General features: G+C 35.8%; 1 non-coding gene and 1 pseudogene across 1 annotated transcript; one reads left to right on the top strand and one right to left on the bottom strand.

Moving 5' to 3' along the window:
* Window positions 1–358: 358 nt before the first annotated feature.
* LOC136222735 (uncharacterized) overlaps window positions 359–14,978 on the bottom strand; it is a 72,809-nt pseudogene continuing 58,189 nt past the window's right edge.
* Window positions 9,782–9,888, top strand: LOC136225153 (small nucleolar RNA R71). Its single transcript, XR_010686885.1, has one exon. It is a non-coding gene; the product is annotated as a small nucleolar RNA R71 (small nucleolar RNA).

The following is a 14,978-nucleotide window of genomic DNA, read 5'->3' as shown; positions in this document are numbered from 1 at the left end:
GATAGGAGATCTTGTACTTCGAAAAGCTGATAAAGTCCAATCTCGAGAAGGTAAAGGCAAGTTGGGCCTCAACTGGATAGGTCCATACCAAATAGTGGACAAGATCGGACCAGCCACATTCAAAATACAAGATATGGAGGGAAATACACTACCACGAACGTGGAATCTCCAAAACCTCTGCAAATACTTTGTCAAGAAATGAAGTATGTCTGGCCACCTACTCCAAACATAAATCCTAAACATGCTTCAAACATACATGCTTCTTTACGCAAATGTAAGGATAAAATAAGTATAAAGCAGAGTAGGAAGTTAAACCGAAATTGTACTTATAAGGTTTTTACAAAATTTCTAGCAAAAGCTAAATAATAATAGGAGCATCTCCTTTTGTGCTTCCTTCGCCCATGATGCTCGCCTGAGGATCTTGTTTCTCCATAGTCACAGATCCGCCATCAGCGGATACCTCCTTTTCCTTCAAAGATGCAGGACCCGATGGAGGGACAGAATCAGGAATTGATTCTGTATCAACCTTGGATGACATTTCTTCAGGGTCATCCGCCACAACTATAGTAGGGGGCTTGGTCTCCTCCATGATTCCTTTCATCCATTTCCTTACGTAAGTACGGAGGTATCCCCTAACATCTAGCATTTTATGGAGCTTTGCCACATCTTCAGGTTCGGGGACGGTGAACTGGGGATCTGTGAAGTCAACTTCAGGATGAGCCAAAGAGAAATATGTCATGAGCATCTCGCCATAATAGAATGCCTGTACACCCGCCGTGTACTCAGCTTCCCCGATAGCATTCTCATAGTTTTTGGCGTCAGAAGCCATCTTTGCCTTTAAGCTTTTAATTTCCTCATCCCGGAGAACTAAAGCGGCTGTGGCGGAGGCCAGATTCGCGTTGACAGAAGCAATGGTGGAATTGGCATTCGCGATCTCTTTCTCCAGTTTTTCGATGGTGGCCCTATCCGCCACATTCTGGAGAAGTCCATTTTCCAAAGTGCGCAGGCGGGCGTACAGCTATAAGAAACAAAAATGATTTAGTCCAAAGGTGAAAAAGGAAGTAAAAGAATCACTACATTCTTCGTAAACTTACCGATAGAAGCTCCGATTTCCCCTTGTTGATATGAACTGATCCGGGGATTTGGTTATAGTTCCTTTGCACCTCACCCACTTGGCCCAAAGCCTCGTCCAGATCATTCAGAAGGGATTCATTCTCAAAGGAACCTTCGGCCCCCAATTTGGCAGACCAATACCCCCCGATATCCGGCTTCGCCATCTACACAAGTAAAAAGAGCCATACGCCATTTTAGAATTTGATGGGTAAATAAAGAAGTCAGAAGAAGGATTACCTGAACAGTTTTCTCAGCAGGCTTGGCGGATCGAATCGCGTCCGCCATAATCTTTGTGGTACCAACAGTGTTGGGTCGCCTCTTTTTCAGGGGCGGATCAACGGCCGTCTCCGCATGACGTTTTCCTGTATCAGCTTGAGGATTAGCTGCTTGATTTTTCTTACGTGCTTCATCCTCCAAAAGCTTCCTGCGCGTCTCTGCAAGAGCGTGATTTGCCTTAGAAACACCCTTGCCAAAGAAGACATCAAAATAATTAAGACTCTTAAAGTGACAGAAAGGTACCTTGATCAAACTGAGTAATTTTCGAATAAACAAATCGATCCTCTTCTCGGCGGATCAATGGAATATCATTCATCATGAAGGCTAAGGCATCCGCATAAGTCCATGCATCCGCCTTGATTTGCTTCATGAGATCCACCACCACCTCATCACTGTCTAGTAAGATTCGCATGTCACCCACCATATGTAGCGGATGGGAGTGCCAAACTGAAGGAAAACCTAACGGTTCGCCATCCTTTATCTTCACATAGAAGAAACTCTCATCCCAGCAATGCACGTTGGACATTTTGTCATAAAAGGGCGAATAGACGCCAAATTTGGCAAAGGTAAGATAGGACTCTGATTTCCTCTTGGAAGGTTTATGAAAGACTCTAAAAATACGACCTGTGTAAACAACGCCTAAATTCGAGGCGAGATAGCAATCCAAGGCCATGTCAAGCCAACTATTAGGATGCAGCTGACTAACGGCAATGTCGAAATATGAGAGGATGTCCGCCAACATCTTAGGAAGAGGAAGGCGAAACCCTCTCTCCACATGACTACTAAATACAGTGAGAAAGCCAGTAGGTGGATTAGAGGGACGTTGATGGGGAGCGGCGAGCTGGGTTTCATAATTTTTTATCCATGGAAAGCGATTCGCCAGATTCGCCAAATCCGCGGCACTCATACGAGACGGAGTGGACGCCGCTCGAGGATTCTTTTTCCTAACAGGGAAAGAAGAAGTGGCCATTAAACCCAGAAACCGATTGCGAGTCCTAGCCGGAACAACACCGGGAGCAGAAGGGAAAAGAAAGGGGTTTCTGGTAGAACGAGTTTGGTAGTGGTTACGCGCCGAGTTATTGAACTCAGCTAAACCGGAATCAATCGCGTCTACAGAGGATTGGGAGTTTTCCGATGAAGAAGTGGTCCAACTAAAATCTACTTCAATCTTAAAGGGAGATGTCGAATTAAAAAGTTCCGAAGTTGACCCAGAAGACGAAGATGAACTTTTAAACATTCAAGATAAAAGAAAATGCACATACATGGAGATGCAGAAGCTTGGGTATGGTCTCTGAAAAGATTTCTGGAAAAAGCTTCGAAAACAAGGAGATGAAGAAATGAGAAAAGAAAGAGAAAAGCGAAGAAGAAGAAGGGTTTTTGAACCAGCCTCGAACAGTGTGTCATCACACGTGTCGGTCATCGAGCGGCATCGAACAGAGTGCACATTAATGAGGAAGCATATGACGGCGCGCGGAAGTTCGAAAGCCCTAAAGGACTTTAATGACATTTTGGGGGGGGGGGGGGGGGGGGGCTTCTGATAATAGCGGGATATTATCATGAGGACTAAAAGGGATATTCGCCTTAAAGTATGCCACGTAGCAAGAGGAGGCAGGCGGATCTCTAACGATTAGTTCTAGAAGATCCTGGCGGATCTCCACGGGCGAATCTCCCCCTTCACATTGATAACGGCTGGCCGCCGACACGGCCATAAAGGATTATTAAATGAATCATTAATTACCTTACCCGCCAGGTTAAGAGTAACTGGTAACCGCCATTAAATGAGCATTAATGAAGACTTTCTAGTTACCTAGGAGTTACGAACTTCTCAACTATATATAGCTTATTACCCTAAGCTACCAAGGTACTCATACTCTTGTTTACTCTCTAAGCTTTGTCAATACAGTTACTCTCCATATTCTCTACTAACTTTGGCATCAGAGTTTTCCCCGTCGAACCCAACGACGCCCCCCACAGGGACGAGCTCCGATCAGGAATTTCTCACTTGTTACCATATATTATGTCGCGCGTTGCTTAATATACCAGTGCCCTTTTAGTTTCTATTGTTTAATATTTGATGCATCCACTTATTAATATCGATTAAATGTGCATAATAATGAATTATTAATAAAGAAAAATAAATGTTCATAATAATGAATTATTAATAGAAAAAAAATCCAAGAACATTATCTAATTTTTTATTTATTTAATTTCTCTATATTTTTGTAATTTATGTTTTAAAATGTTAAGTACGATATTCTAAATATTATTACATATGTTCTAAACTTTATAATTTGTGTTCTAAAAATTAAGATAATGTTTTAAAAAAATAGTAAATACATGGACCATTTTTTTTTCTTAAAAAAATACTCACATTCTAAATAACATAACGTATGTTCTAAAGTTTATAGTTTGTGTTCCAAAAATTAAGTATAATTTTTTAAAAAAATCAGTAGATATCTGGATCGTTTTTTCATTTGTTCTATAATATAATTTGTAATTCATGTTCGAAAAAGCATAACACATGTTCTAAAAAATATAACATATGTTCTAAAAAATATGTCGTACGTTCTAAACTCCATAGTTCGTGTTTTAAAAGTTAAAATATATGTTCTAACGTATGTTTAAACATATATATAGTTTGTATTCCAAAAATTAAGTATAATATTTTAAAAAAATTAGTAGATATCTGGATCATTTTTTCTTTGTTCTATAACATAATTTAAAACTCATGTTCGAAAAAACATAACACATGTTCTAAAAAACATAACGTATGTTCTAAAAAATATGTCGTACGTTCTAAACTTTATAGTTCGTGTTTTAAAAGTTAAAACATATGTTTTAAAAAATATATTTTCTTATATAACATAAATTATAATATGAAGGAATTAAATAAATAAGAAATTGGAGCATATTCTTGGATTTTTTTCTATTAATAATTCATTATTATGCACATTTCTTTTTTTTCTATTAATAATTCATTATTATGCACATTTCTTTTTTTCTATTAATAATTCATTATTATGCACATTTCTTTTTTTCTATTGAAAATTCATTATTATGCACATTTGTTTTGAGGCAATTATGCATATTTAATCGATATTAATAAGTGCATGCGTCAAATATTAAACAATAAAAGCTACTAGCACAACGGTATATTAAGCATCGCGTAATATAATGTATAAGAGAAGCAATTGTCTTAGTGGTAAGTAGGGTGGAGTGTAAATGAGAAGTGCCAAGTTCAATTCCCACTAGTAGCATTTAGTGGTTTTTATTGATTTTTATTGATTTCTATACTAAAAACGACATAGTTGTGCGTGTTCTCACCATAAGGAAGTGTCCTCACCTAAATTTTACATATAAGTGAATAAAAAGAGGAGGGAGAGAAAAAACGATCCTGGCTTTTTGGTCACACCGATGGATTTCCAATGGCCGATGATGATATTTTGGTAACCTTATTTTAGACTGAAATTAATTTTATAATATTTTAGGTATGATTTTGAGTAAGTTTAGTTACAGTAGTTTTGTCAAATTTTAACTGATTTAGATTTATGATTAATAATTTATCACCGATGGATTACTATTAAAAATATAAGATTTAGACAGTTGTCCTTTAGATTTGTATCGAAGTGAAAGTTCAATTCGGTATTAGGAGCGCCACGAGTTTAGAGATATATCGATCTAAATTAACAACGTTAGTATAAATTACTATCTTACATATTAAAATAGACCCGTAAAAATAGTTGATTATTTTATATTGTATTAATATACAATTTGCACAAGCCTTTGGAATATAAAATATGTACGGATAGACTCGTAGCAGTGTCACGAGTCTAACTGAACATTCGGTCAGAATTAACGATACCAGTTTAGTGTTACAGATTATAATTTCGGTGATGGACATAAATAGTTTGATAAAAATTATTGGTTTGTTAAAGCGATTTATTTGATTATGAGTTGGTTTGATAAAACGGTTATTTGTTCACGAGTGAGTTTGATAAAATGTTTGTTCGATTTGATTTGTTTTAATAAAATGACTTATCTATATAATTATATAGTAATAAGTAAATTGTACAATTAAATGATTAGCATGTCCATCAATATATAAATTACTTACGAAATTTAAGAGAACTATCTAAAATAGGTAGAACTACGTGGCTTTCATTCTCGATTTAAAGATTAAAAAACGTTTGGGATACGTACGAAGCTTGATAGAATTATATGTATGCTTTTTAGTATTTGCCTCTGAAAATAATATGTTACTTAGTAATTTTGAATTTTTCAAACTATATTAATATATATATAATATGGATATGTATGGCATTTAAAATATTAAAATTTAATTTTTGAAAAAAAAAACAACCTCAGTATTTCGACTTGAATTGGAGCTCTATCAAAATAAATTTTACAACGATTACCATTGAGCTTAAATCGATCACCATTAGACATTTCTAGCTCCAATGTTCCGTAATCATATGTTTGAACAACCAAAAATGGTCCAGTCCATCTAGATTTTAGCTTACCTGGAAATAATTTTAATCTAGAATTAAAAAGTAAGACCTTATCTCCAACATTAAAGGTTTTAATTTTGATTTTTGCATCATGCCATTTTTTAATTTTCTCCTTATAAATGCTCGCATTTTCGTAGGACAAATAGCGTAATTCATCCAACTCGTTTAAGTGAAACAAACGCTTTTTTCCATGCGCTTTGCAAATCATAATTAAGGGTTTTTATAGCCCAATATGCTTTATGTTCTAATTCAACCGGCAAACGACAAGCTTTACCATAGATTAATCTATAAGGTGTCATCCCGATAGGTGTTTTAAATGCAGTACGGTATGCCCATAATGCATCGTCAAGTTTATATGCCCATAATGGAGTATTCTAGCTGCTGTTTTGCTTACGCTATTGTGACCTCCGTAAGCGCTAGCATGACATTCTATCATTATAGACTCATGTTCAAACTCACTAACACATCTCCTGAATATTCCATCGCCGCATGTTTTGAACAAGAATGGATCTTCCCAAAAATATTTCTTAACTTCTGAAAAGAATTTCTTCTTTTGCTGAGAAGTCAATCCATCTGGCACAACATGTGCAGCTAAGTAATTGGCTATATCCGCATACCATGGAGTTATGACACTTTGTAATTGCATGAGATGTTCATTGGGGAAATCATCTCGAATGCCTGATGTTTCACCGATGGGACCGTTTTCATCCTCAAGTCTTGACAGATGATCGACGACCAGGTTTTCAACTCCCTTTTTGTCTTTAATCTCAATGTCAAATTCTTGCAAAAGTAAAAACCATATAATAAGACGTGGTTTTGCATATTTCTTAGCAAATAAATATCGCAAAGTTGCATGATCAGTATAAATGATAACTTTAGATCCTAACAAATAAGATCGGAACTTATCACATGCAAAAACTACTGCTAACATTTCTTTTTCAGTTGTGGTGTAATTTAGTTGTGCACTGGACAATGTGTGACTCGCATAATATATAACATGAAGTTTCTTATCCTTCCTTTGACCTAATACACATCCTACAGCTAAGTCACTCGCATCACACATAATTTCGAAAGGTAGATTCCAATCGGGTTTTGATATTATAGGTGTACTGACTAAAGCCGTTTTCAAAGTATTGAAAGCTTGTAAACAATCTTTATTAAAATCAAAAGTTGAATCCTTCATAAGCAAATTAGTAAGTGGTTTGGAAATTACAGAAAAATTCTTTATAAACCGTCTGTAAAAACCTGCATGACCTAAAAATGATCTTACTCCCTTAACAGTGGTTGGTGGGGGTAATTTTTCTATAACTGAAGTCTTCGCTCTATCCACTTCTAAACCTTTTTCTGAAATCTTATGACCTAAAACAATTCCTTCGTCTACCATAAAATGACATTTTTCCCAATTTAATACTAAATTCGTTTCCTCACATCTAGACAATACTTTATCTAAGTTCTGTAAACATGCATCAAAAGAATCTCCATAAACTGAAAAATCATCCATGAAAACTTCCATTATGTCTTCAATGAAGTCATTAAATATTGCTGTCATACATCGTTGGAAAGTTGTTGGTGCATTACATAAACCAAAAGGCATTCTCCTATATGCAAAAGTTCTGTAAGGACATGTGAAGGTTGTTTTATCTTGGTCATCCGGGTAGATATAAATTTGAAAGAATCCGGAATAACCGTCTAGAAAACAGTAAAATGCATGACCGGCTATCCTTTCGATCATTTGGTCGATGAAAGGTAGAGGAAAATGATCTTTCCTGGTTGCTTTGTTTAGGTTCCTATAGTCTATACAAACCCTCCAATCGGTGGTGGTTCGTGTAGGTATAAGTTCACCTTCATCATTTCTTACAACAATTATGCCTCCCTTTTTAGGTACACAATGGATTGGACTAACCCACTCACTATCCGAGATCAGATAAATGATTCCATTGTCTAAAAGTTTAGTAATCTCATTTTTGACTACTTCTTTCATGTTCGGATTTAAGCGTCTTTGCCTATCCGCTTTAGGTGGCTTATCTTCTTCTAAATGAATTCTATGCATTACTATACTAGGATTAATTCCTTTTAAGTCTGAAATTTGCCATCCCATACTTCCTATCCTATTTCTAACAACTTCTTTCAATTTTTCTTCTTGATCGTTTGTTAATTTGTTAGAAATAATTATAGGTAGAGAATTGCCTTCGCCTAAGAAAGCGTAGCTCAAATGACTGTGTAACTCTTTAAGTTCTAATTTAGGGGGTGTTACAATTGAAGGCGGAACTGGTCCATCTTCTCTAATCAAAGGCTCTGGGTCCTTATCGTCTAATTCCTCATTCACTATAAGTTCAATTATTTCTTCACGTTGAATTATATCATTGACACATTCTTCGACTAAATCAAGTTTCATACAGGCGAATTCCTCCATAGGGTACTTCATCGTTTTGTTCATGTTAAACTCGACCTTATCATATGCAAAGTCTAATATAACAAAATCGGTAGGAAAAATAAATTTATCGACTTTGACTAAAACATCTTCAATTATACCATATGGCCTTTTAGTGGTTTGATCCACTAATTGCAAAACCATATTGGTACGTTTGATATCTTCTTCTAAACCTAACTTGTTAAAAATAGACAATGGCATTAAGTTTATACTTGCTCCTAAATCACAAAGACAACTTGGGAGTTCAATATCTCCCAACTTACACAGAATAGTAAAACATCCGGGATCCTTGAGTTTAGTGGGCAAATTACTTGATACTATTGAACTACAGTCTTCAGTTAACGAAATGGATGAAATTCCTTCCCAACTGATTTTCTTTGAAATCAAATCCTTTAAAAACTTACCATAATTAGGAATTTGTGTGATTGCATCCATAAACGTCAAATTGATATGCAAATTTTTAAGTTTATCCAAAAACGTTAGAAGTTGTTTATCATAGTCCTTATTTCGGACTTTATGCGGAAAAGGTGGTTTGGGTACAAAAGTTTTAGTACCTGTGTCAAATGGTGAATTATTTGTGATTAAGATATCTTCTTTGGACTTTGGTAGATCAGTTCCTTGTAACGTTGAATCTTTGGGCATTTCAGGCCCTTGATAATTTTTCCCTGAACGAAGAGTGATAGCCTTCACCTGCTCTTTCGGATTTTCTTCCGTATGGCTGGGAAGACTTCCCTCTTTTCGGGATGGAATTGATTTAGCAAGTTGACCAATTTGAACCTCCAAATTATGGATGCTAGATGAGTGGTCTTTAATAAGTTGATCGAATTTATTTTCGATCCGTTTAAAACCATCATCGTGATTACTTATTTTTCCACTGATAGCATCTATAAACTTGTCGATTTTAGAAGATAAAGTGCTAATCGTATCTCTTGACTGATTTTGGTAATTAGTGGTACGATTTTGATTAGCACTACTATTATTGTTACTGTTATCTTTCCAGTTAAAGTTAGGATGATTCCTCCATCCAGAATTATAAGTATTAGAATAAGGATTATTAGTTTGGTTTTGCCCTTGGACAAAATTTACCTGTTCAATCTCACTCATATTTTCGTAGTCCACATCCGTTTGGATTGGATTACCATTGGTATCGCGTGGTGCCATAAACTTATCAATTTTGTGCGATAAAGCAGAAAATTGGGCTTGTAGCATTGCGACTGGATCAAGTTCAACTATACCTTTAACTGATGATGTGGTTGAGGATGATGGTTTTGCTACCGGCATATGTCCACGTTCCGCGGGCCACATACTGCTGTTGATTGCCATTTCCTCCAAAAGTTCCCTCGCTTGGGCTGATGTTTTCTTCATAAATAGTCCTCCCGACATAGCATCTAATGAACCCCTAGTTGTAAGATTAAGTCCATTGTAAAATGTTTGCATTAAAAGTTCAGCGGGTAATTGGTGGTGTGGGCATAAACGTTGAAGTTCTTTAAAACGTTCCCAAGTTTCATAAAGAGTCTCATTATCATTTTGAGAAAAAGATGTTAACTCCTTTATGACTCTTGCGGTTTTTGCTAAAGGAAAATATTTAGATAAAAACGCTTGGGCTAATTGTTCCCAAGTGGCAAAAGTTGCGGCTGGCATAGAAGTTAACCATTCTTTGGCTCTATCCTTCAAAGTGAAAGGAAAGAGTCGAAGTTTGATTGCTTCTGCAGTCACATCTAGGATTTTAAATGTGTCACAAATTTCAAGGAAATTTGTTAAGTGAGTGTTAAAATGTTACATTATTTTGCAACATATCCTTCAACGTATACGCTTGTAGTAATAAAAGATATCGAACCCACAGGGAACGCTTTTTAACTAAAACTTTATTTAATTTGGTTTAATCACATGTTTAGGTTTAATAAAAGAAATACGTTTAGTTGATGGAATATGTTTTGGTAAATTAGGATTAGATAGAAAGATTATATCAAGTTTAGAGAACAATTTCGTTTTGGAATTTTGATTACAAAACAGATACTTCCGCAATTGGAATAAAATAGATCTTTATTTTCATAAAGCAAAGTAAACAACTTAAACTTTGTGAGATTATGTACATGAAACAATATATCAATTTACTCAATTAAATGTCTTTGAACCGTAGAAATCCCCCTGATGTTGAGATGATTCCTACCTTAATCAAACTAGTGTTTTACTTTTGATAAGCCGCGATCAGCGATCATGTCATCCATAAAAACTAAATTTGTTAAGTGTTCAACAAAGTTTTTATATGAATAAGATGGAATAGAACGTTTTAATAAAAACACCAATATATCATTTTGAAAATCATTTTGTAAGAATAACATCAAAATAACAACAGTAAGAATATATTGAATAAAGAAGTATATCATTAATTGAAATGTGAATTTTCACAAGTTAACAGAGAAGTAGAAACTTGGATAGCATTGTAACGAAAACTTTGAGATCCGGGTCGTCAATCTTTCTCTCAAACTTCATAGGCTCGTCAAACCTCATGCGCTTCAGCCGTCAATTCTTCTCGCTGGATCTTTGGAATAGAGACTGGTCTCATCCACTATCAGAATGGAAACTAAACTAAAACTGTGTTTGTAACTAATCTGAACAAAATTCGTGTAAAACACGATTGCTTACAGAAATGAACTCTAACTTTCTGATTCTTTTCTGAATCAGAAACTCAACATAACAACTCTCTTCTCTAATTTCTCTAACTTTTCCAACCTCTTCAATTCTGAAATGAATCACTTATTTATAGTTGATGAAGGGTTGTGAATGATGGGCCGTGTCTGCTGGTGAAGGGTTGCTTTTATCCGAACGAACAGACGCGTTTTTATGAAATTAACATGTGTTTAGTGTGCAAGAGGGCTGTCTGTCACGACTGAGATTCTGAAAATCTCAGTCACGACAGGGGGTACAGGGGTAAGCTTTTGAACTTGATTTCCCCCGGTCTAGGCTCCGCAAGTCGCGACTGAGATTTTGAGAATCTCAGTCGCGACAGAGAGTATTCCTCCCTGGCGTACGATTGTTTTTCGTCCTTCTCGAGCGTTCTTCTGACTGATATGCATTCTCGGTACGTTTTTAAAGTTTTGCCTCCATTTTAGCTCCGTTTTAGCTCCGTTTTCGCTCCTATTTGGATTTTACCAAATATTTAGGCACCTTGCATCAAAGAAGTAAATAAAGACGTAAAAGTATTCTAAATGAATATAATTAACACGATTTCAATGTAAATTTAACGTATTTATATATGATATTTTAGGTATATTTTAGGCTTAACAGTTTTCAACCAAGATCAATTTTAACTTTACGTTATTGAAAATTGAAAAAAGTTATAGATCTACATCCGAAGTGATAGCTAAATAACCATTTTTTAAACTTAAATAATAAAGTTTAAAAATTAATTGTTTGAAGTTAAATTAAACTTTTCAAATATAAGCACTTGGTTTCAAGTATAAAATTTTTTTAATACGAAGCCCCAATATGCGGTTTTCCCCTTACCTGTGGCGCCGTCATCCTTGAGTATGACGCTAGGTTTTTCGGTCGATTTCTGGCGTATGGTGATGTTCGATTACCCAATTTACTTTGATTTTGATATAGAAAATTGAACGATGGTATACCATATTGAGAAGCAATGGAGGAAACTAAAATTGATAGAGGAAGATGATGAAGCAATCATACTTCATTTGAGCGAGAGAGGGGCCGAGACCAACACGGCCATGAAAGTGGTGGGGTGACTGCTGTCGGCTAAAACCCTGAATATTCAATCCATGTCTAATGCCTTCAACGCCATTTGGAAAACCAATAAAGGCTTTAAAGTTAATGAATATGGGGAGGGATTGTTCATCATTGACTTTCAATCCATTAAGGACAAAGAGAGAGTGCTACATAATGCTCCCTGGCATTATGATCGCAACTTAGTCATATTAGCTAACTTGGATGGGATTTCCCAGTTATCTCAGCTTCAGATGAATGTGTGTGAATTCAGGATTCGCCTAGTGGATGTACCATTGCAATGCAGGAACCTAGCAGTAATCCAAAAACTTGCAGGTCGGGTGGGAGAATTCGTCTCTATCGACAATGAGAGAATACAAAATTGGGCAATGTATGTTAGGGTGCAAATCTGACTTAATATATTCCGACGGCTTGTCCGAGGGGTTATTTTGCTTGATGATGATGAAGAGGAGGTCTGGGTTTCGGTTAGGTACGGGAAGTTGCCAAATTTTTGCTACCTTTACGGCGTCATCGGACATGTGTATGACAACTGTGAAGTTGGTCTGGCTAGGGAAGTCAATGATCTTTGGCCTTACGACCCATCTCTTCGGGCATCGCCGTCATGCCTGCGGACTGTAGCCTACGACATCAAAGAAAAGAAAACCTCTGACAAATGCGAGGTTCGTATAGATGAAAGAAGGAGTACATATGTTAGCCGAAGAATCCATGTTGAGGAGCATGACACCCAAAGCAGTGACCTAGTCACCAAAAAAGGATATGGGCAACATGATATTGGGAATAATAACGGGAAAGAAACTGACAATGATGATGATATAGGAGGGTCTGACTCAGTGGTACCTTTGGAGGAAATAGTGCACTACACTGTTATTCAAAACCAGACAGAGGATCCGGAATGGGGTGGAAGTTCAGATAATATCCTGATAGGAAAAGCTATGTCGAATGAGAATCTGTTAGTTTTCTCTGCTACGAGTGGAAACAGTGCGGTCCCGAGGAGCCGAAAGCTGAAGATGAAAAATATGGCTAGACGAAAACCTTACTGTCTATTATCCCCAGGGAAACTGCTTTGTGTTGTGCGATTTCTGCAAGTGCATGGTATACGCTTGTAGTAATAAAAAGATATCGATCCCACAGGGAACGTTTTTCAACAAAAACTTATTTTGAATTGGTTAGATTTATTTTTAAGGGTTATAACATGTAAATCATTGAATTGGATTTTGGTTTTGAAATTTCTAGAATGAGAATTAGATTGGAGTATGAAGATGTTAGAAAAATATTCTGATTTAAGAATGAATTCGCAAGATAGGGACGTTCAATACTTTTTAGAAAAGTAAACAAATGTATTTGTTTGTATTAAGCAAAGAAAACAACTTTAAACTTTGTATGAATTATAAAGATGAAATAAATGACGGAACCTCTAACTATTAGGCTTTGAACATGAAAAAACCCTTTCGGGATAATTTCCCTTAATCAAATTAAAACTCTTTCGAGATATTAATTTGCCTAAGTGTTCAATAAAGTTTCCTTGTAAAGATTTTGAATTAAATACATTTTAATGAAAACACCAGCATCCACTTCGGATCCTTTACCAAAGTGCTGCATAAAAATCTATCGAATAGAACAGACTTTATTAGATGAAATATAAATTGATACAAGTTTACAGAGAACATGGAGCATGGAAACATTCGACGACTTGCAAGTGAACGGGGTGTCAATCGTTTCCTTGGGTTTCGTTAGAGTTTGTCAGGCTCAAGGGCGGATCCTCTACTCAATCTTCTCGTTGAATCTTCGTAATAGAGACTAGGTCGGTCTACTACCAAAATGAAAACTAAATTGGAATAATGTCTAAACGCTACTGAATTTGTTATTATTGAATAAACAATGTGTGTACATCATATTGTTTCGAACAGAATCGAAATCTAAATTCTGAATCACTTGACTCGGAATTTCTGCATAAATTCTATACTAATTTCTTTTTTTCTCTATATTCAACTCTCCATCAACTCTTTATTTATAGATGTTGAAGAGTCTTGATTGAAGTGTCGTGTCCGTTGTGAAGGATCGTATCCGTTGTGAAGGGACGTCTTTATCCACCTGAACGATCACGTTTCGTCGAAAACGAAAGTGTGCAACTTGGCTTCTACAGACTCCTGCTCGTACCGAGAATATTTAATTCTCTATCGAGAATGGGGGAGCATCAATTAGTCTTCGAACGAAGGGAAGGAGAAGCTGAAGGGAGCGTGTCGCGACCGATAATTTGGGGGCCGCGGTCGTGGCACAGAACTTTTTGTCGTCTTTGACTTTCATTCTCGTCCTTGATTTGCCGTTATTAATTTTTTATCTTCTATGACTCCTTTTATAGGGTCTTTCTTCTGTTTTTGAACTCTTTCGTTCCTATTTGGATTTTACCAAATATTATGTACCTTGCATGAAAGAAACATATTCGAGAGTAAAAGCTTTCTAAACAGTTATAAACAGCACAAATTCGTAGCAATATTGATGTAATTATAGATGGTATATTAGGTATTTTTTGGGCTTAACAAATCTCCACACTTAATCTTTTGCTAGTCCCGAGAAAAATTTCTCTGAATTTATTCTCTAACTAATCTCTTTATGAAATTAAATTATATATCTTGGCATTACCTTTTAAATTAGTTAAGCCAAAAAGACTTACTTCGCATGGCAAATTTATACGCAAAATATCAAACTACCTTAGTGTAATATACGATATATCATTCGTCTTGTATTTCCAATTTTGAATTGAAGCATTCGGGACAATGTATAAGCACGCATGTTATTGAGTTTTTCGTCTCAAGGAATTTCAAAGCACAGAATTTCCTTTCCTAAACCTAAACTAGTATATGAGATATATTATATTTTATAAGTACTTGGGTTAATTATTTGCTTAGTTA

This window comes from Euphorbia lathyris, chromosome 3 (assembly GCF_963576675.1).
Source record: "Euphorbia lathyris chromosome 3, ddEupLath1.1, whole genome shotgun sequence".
In the NCBI taxonomy this organism is placed as follows: Eukaryota; Viridiplantae; Streptophyta; class Magnoliopsida; order Malpighiales; family Euphorbiaceae; genus Euphorbia; species Euphorbia lathyris.
Note: the sequence above shows the minus strand (reverse complement) of the source record. Positions and strands in the feature narration are given on the sequence as shown.